At 61.0% G+C, this 5,000-nt stretch overlaps 1 non-coding gene across 1 annotated transcript; it reads right to left on the reverse strand.

The window, feature by feature from the left end:
* Nucleotides 1-761: 761 nt before the first annotated feature.
* On the reverse strand, nt 762-880 carry LOC142006284 (5S ribosomal RNA). Its single transcript, XR_012643390.1, has one exon. It is a non-coding gene; the product is annotated as a 5S ribosomal RNA (ribosomal RNA).
* Between the last annotated feature and the right edge of the window lie 4,120 nt (nt 881-5,000).

The raw sequence follows: 5,000 nt of genomic DNA on the forward strand, positions 1-5,000 counted from the left end.
CACCGGGCTTAATAGTCCACAACCGGGACCCAGGGCCTTCCCCGCTCTCAACAACCTCCACCCACGGTCCCCCTCCACCGGGCTTAATAGTCCACAACCGAGACCCAGGGCCTTCCCCGCTCTCAACAACCTCCACCCACGGTCCCCCTCCACCGGGCTTAATAGTCCACAACCGGGACCCAGGGCCTTCCCCGCTCTCAACAACCTCCACCCACGGTCCCCCTCCACCGGGCTTAATAGTCCACAAGCGAGACCCAGGGCCTTCCCCGCTCTCAACAACCTCCACCCACGGTCCCCCTCCACCGGGCTTAATAGTCCACAACCGAGACCCAGGGCCTTCCCCGCTCTCAACAACCTCCACCCACGGTCCCCCAAGACGCACGTTCCAAGCCTTAACCCTCAGACCATCCACCCCCCCTGGGGGGGACCCCACACCCACCTGACCCCAACTCACTCCCACCAAAAACACCACCACCGCCACCGCCTCAACGGCCTGCCCCACCCAGCACTCCCACACACACACCTGCCCCACCAACGCTCCACACACGCTTTCTTCCCTCTCCCCGACCCGACCCAAGCCATCGCACCGCACCGGGTGAGGGCCTAAGCTTCCTCGCCCGCCCCCCCGCCCCCGACACGCAGGCAGGCAGAGGGAAAGGCCTCAGCGCCCCCCAGGACCGTCGCGCCGCCTTGGCCTCACGGCTTCCCTGCTCCCGCACGGCAGACACACGCCCCGCTCTACCCCCGCTGGGGCCAAAAGCTGCCTACGGCACCTGGGATTCCCAGGCGGTCACCCATCCAGGTACTAGCCAGGCCCGGGACGGTTTACCTTCCGAGATCGGACGAGATCGGGGGCATTCGGTCCGGTATGGCCGTAGGCCCCCGCCTCCCCGGGCTTTAGCGTCAGCAGCCTGGCCTCAGTCAGCCGGGCCCAAACAATTAACCCGGAGGCCGGGCCGAGGGAAAACTTCCTCCGAGCCGGCCCAAGGGGAAGGGAGGACGAGGACGCCGGGCCCGGGAGGTGACAGGACGTGCACGTCAGACCCGGGAAGCTGTGCGCCCCGAGGTTAACCCCCGGGCCGGGGCGGGGAGAGAAAAATGTTCTAAGTCCGGTAGGGACAGCAGGTCAACCCCGGTCCGAGGCGGGGAGAGAAATTTTCCAAGTCCGGCAGGGACAGCAGGTCAACCCCGGCCGCCGTAGCAGAGGTTGACCTGGTGTCCGATTCGCTCCCCGGGCACCAGGTCAACCTCGGGCGCTTTAGCGGAGGTTGACCTGGTGTCCGATTCGCTCCCCGGGCACCAGGTAAACCGTGGCCGCTTTCAGCGGAGGTTGACCTGGTGGCCGATCCCCTCCTGGGGCTCCAAGTCCGGCAGGGACAGCAGGTCAACCCCGGCCGCTTTAGCAGAGGTTGACCTGGTGTCCGATTCGCTCCCCGGGCACCAGGTAAACCGTGGCCGCTTTCAGCGGAGGTTGACCTGGTGGCCGATCCCCTCCTCGGGCTCCAAGTCCGGCAGGGACAGCAGGTGAACCCCGGCCGCTTTAGCAGAGGTTGACCTGGTGTCCGATTCGCTCCCCGGGCACCAGGTAAACCGTGGCCGCTTTCAGCGGAGGTTGACCTGGTGGCCGATCCCCTCCTGGGGCTCCAAGTCCGGCAGGGACAGCAGGTCAACCCCGGCCGCTTTAGCAGAGGTTGACCTGGTGTCCGATTCGCTCCCCGGGCACCAGGTAAACCGTGGCCGCTTTCAGCGGAGGTTGACCTGGTGGCCGATCCCCTCCTCGGGCTCCAAGTCCGGCAGGGACAGCAGGTCAACCCCGGCCGCTTTAGCAGAGGTTGACCTGGTGTCCGATTCGCTCCCCGGGCACCAGGTAAACCGTGGCCGCTTTCAGCGGAGGTTGACCTGGTGGCCGATCCCCTCCTCGGGCTCCAAGTCCGGCAGGGACAACAGGTCAACCCCGGTCCCAGGCTGGAGAGAAAAATTTTCTAAGTCCGGCAGGGACAGCAGGTCAACCCCGGCCGCTTTAGCAGAGGTTGACCTGGTGTCCGATTCGCTCCCCGGGCACCAGGTCAACCTCTGGCGCTTTAGCAGAGGTTGACCTGGTGTCAGATTCGCTCCCCGGGCACCAGGTCAACCTCGGGCGCTTTAGCAGAGGTTGACCTGGTGTCCGATTCGCTCCCCGGGCACCAGGTAAACCGTGGGCGCTTTCAGCGGAGGTTGACCTGGTGGCCGATTCCCTCCTCGGGCTCCAAGTCCGGCAGGGACAGCAGGTCAACCCCGGTCCCAGGCGGGGAGAGAAAAAATTTCAAAGTCCGGCAGGGACAACAGGTCAACCCCGGTCCCAGGCTGGAGAGAAAAATTTTCTAAGTCCGGCAGGGACAGCAGGTCAACCCCGGCCGCTTCAGCTGAGGTTGACCTGGTGTCCGATTCGCTCCCCGGGCACCAGGTAAACCGTGGCCGCTTTCAGCGGAGGTTGACCTGGTGGCCGATCCCCTCCTGGGGCTCCAAGTCCGGCAGGGACAACAGGTCAACCCCGGTCCCAGGCGGGAGAGAAAAATTTTCTAAGTCCGGCAGGGACAACAGGTCAACCCCGGTTCCGAGCGGGAGAGAAAAATTTTCTAAGTCCGGCAGGGACAACAGGTCAACCCCGGTCCCAGGCGGCAGAGAAAAATTTTCTAAGTCCGGCAGGGACAACAGGTCAACCCCGGTCCCAGGCGGCAGAGAAAAAATTTCTAAGTCCGGCAGGGACAACAGGTCAACCCCGGTCCCAGGCGGCAGAGAAAAAATTTCTAAGTCCGGCAGGGACAACAGGTCAACCCCGGTCCCGGGCGGGAGAGAAAAATTTTCTAAGTCCGGCAGGGACAACAGGTCAACCCCGGTCCCAGGCGGCAGAGAAAAAATTTCTAAGTCCGGCAGGGACAACAGGTCAACCCCGGTCCCAGGCGGGAGAGAAAAAATTTCTAAGTCCGGCAGGGACAACAGGTCAACCCCGGTCCCAGGCGGCAGAGAAAAATTTTCTAAGTCCGGCAGGGACAACAGGTCAACCCCGGTCCCAGGCTGGAGAGAAAAAATTTCTAAGTCCGGCAGGGACAGCAGGTCAACCCCGGCCGCTTCAGCTGAGGTTGACCTGGTGTCCGATTCGCTCCCCGGGCACCAGGTAAACCGTGGCCGCTTTCAGCGGAGGTTGACCTGGTGGCCGATCCCCTCCTGGGGCTCCAAGTCCGGCAGGGACAACAGGTCAACCCCGGTCCCAGGCGGGAGAGAAAAATTTTCTAAGTCCGGCAGGGACAACAGGTCAACCCCGGTTCCGAGCGGGAGAGAAAAATTTTCTAAGTCCGGCAGGGACAACAGGTCAACCCCGGTACCGGGCGGGAGAGAAAAAATTTCTAAGTCCGGCAGGGACAACAGGTCAACCCCGGTCCCAGGCTGGAGAGAAAAAATTTCTAAGTCCGGCAGGGACAACAGGTCAACCCCGGTCCCAGGCTGGAGAGAAAAAATTTCTAAGTCCGGCAGGGACAACAGGTCAACCCCGGTCCCAGGCTGGAGAGAAAAAATTTCTAAGTCCGGCAGGGACAACAGGTCAACCCCGGTCCCAGGCGGGAGAGAAAAATTTTCCAAGTCCGGCAGGGACAACAGGTCAACCCCGGTCCCAGGCGGCAGAGAAAAAATTTCTAAGTCCGGCAGGGACAACAGGTCAACCCCGGTCCCAGGCGGGAGAGAAAAATTTTCTAAGTCCGGCAGGGACAACAGGTCAACCCCGGTCCCAGGCGGGAGAGAAAAATTTTCTAAGTCCGGCAGGGACAACAGGTCAACCCCGGTCCCAGGCGGCAGAGAAAAATTTTCTAAGTCCGGCAGGGACAACAGGTCAACCCCGGTCCCAGGCGGGAGAGAAAAAATTTCTAAGTCCGGCAGGGACAACAGGTCAACCCCGGTCCCAGGCGGCAGAGAAAAAATTTCTAAGTCCGGCAGGGACAACAGGTCAACCCCGGTCCCAGGCGGCAGAGAAAAAATTTCTAAGTCCGGCAGGGACAACAGGTCAACCCCGGTCCCAGGCTGGAGAGAAAAAATTTCTAAGTCCGGCAGGGACAACAGGTCAACCCCGGTCCCAGGCGGCAGAGAAAAATTTTCTAAGTCCGGCAGGGACAACAGGTCAACCCCGGTCCCAGGCGGGAGAGAAAAATTTTCTAAGTCCGGCAGGGACAACAGGTCAACCCCGGTCCCAGGCGGGAGAGAAAAAATTTCTAAGTCCGGCAGGGACAACAGGTCAACCCCGGTCCCAGGCGGGAGAGAAAAATTTTCTAAGTCCGGCAGGGACAACAGGTCAACCCCGGTCCCAGGCGGCAGAGAAAAATTTTCTAAGTCCGGCAGGGACAACAGGTCAACCCCGGTCCCAGGCGGCAGAGAAAAAATTTCTAAGTCCGGCAGGGACAACAGGTCAACCCCGGTCCCAGGCTGGAGAGAAAAAATTTCTAAGTCCGGCAGGGACAACAGGTCAACCCCGGTCCCAGGCGGCAGAGAAAAATTTTCTAAGTCCGGCAGGGACAACAGGTCAACCCCGGTCCCAGGCGGGAGAGAAAAATTTTCTAAGTCCGGCAGGGACAACAGGTCAACCCCGGTCCCAGGCGGGAGAGAAAAAATTTCTAAGTCCGGCAGGGACAACAGGTCAACCCCGGTCCCAGGCGGGAGAGAAAAATTTTCTAAGTCCGGCAGGGACAACAGGTCAACCCCGGTCCCAGGCGGCAGAGAAAAATTTTCTAAGTCCGGCAGGGACAACAGGTCAACCCCGGTCCCAGGCGGCAGAGAAAAAATTTCTAAGTCCGGCAGGGACAACAGGTCAACCCCGGTCCCAGGCGGCAGAGAAAAAATTTCTAAGTCCGGCAGGGACAACAGGTCAACCCCGGTCCCAGGCGGCAGAGAAAAAATTTCTAAGTCCGGCAGGGACAACAGGTCAACCCCGGTCCCAGGCGGGAGAGAAAAAATTTCTAAGTCCGGCAGGGACAACA

This window comes from Carettochelys insculpta, unplaced genomic scaffold (genome assembly GCF_033958435.1).
Source record: "Carettochelys insculpta isolate YL-2023 unplaced genomic scaffold, ASM3395843v1 scaffold_0048, whole genome shotgun sequence".
Lineage (NCBI taxonomy): Eukaryota > Metazoa > Chordata > Testudines > Carettochelyidae > Carettochelys > Carettochelys insculpta.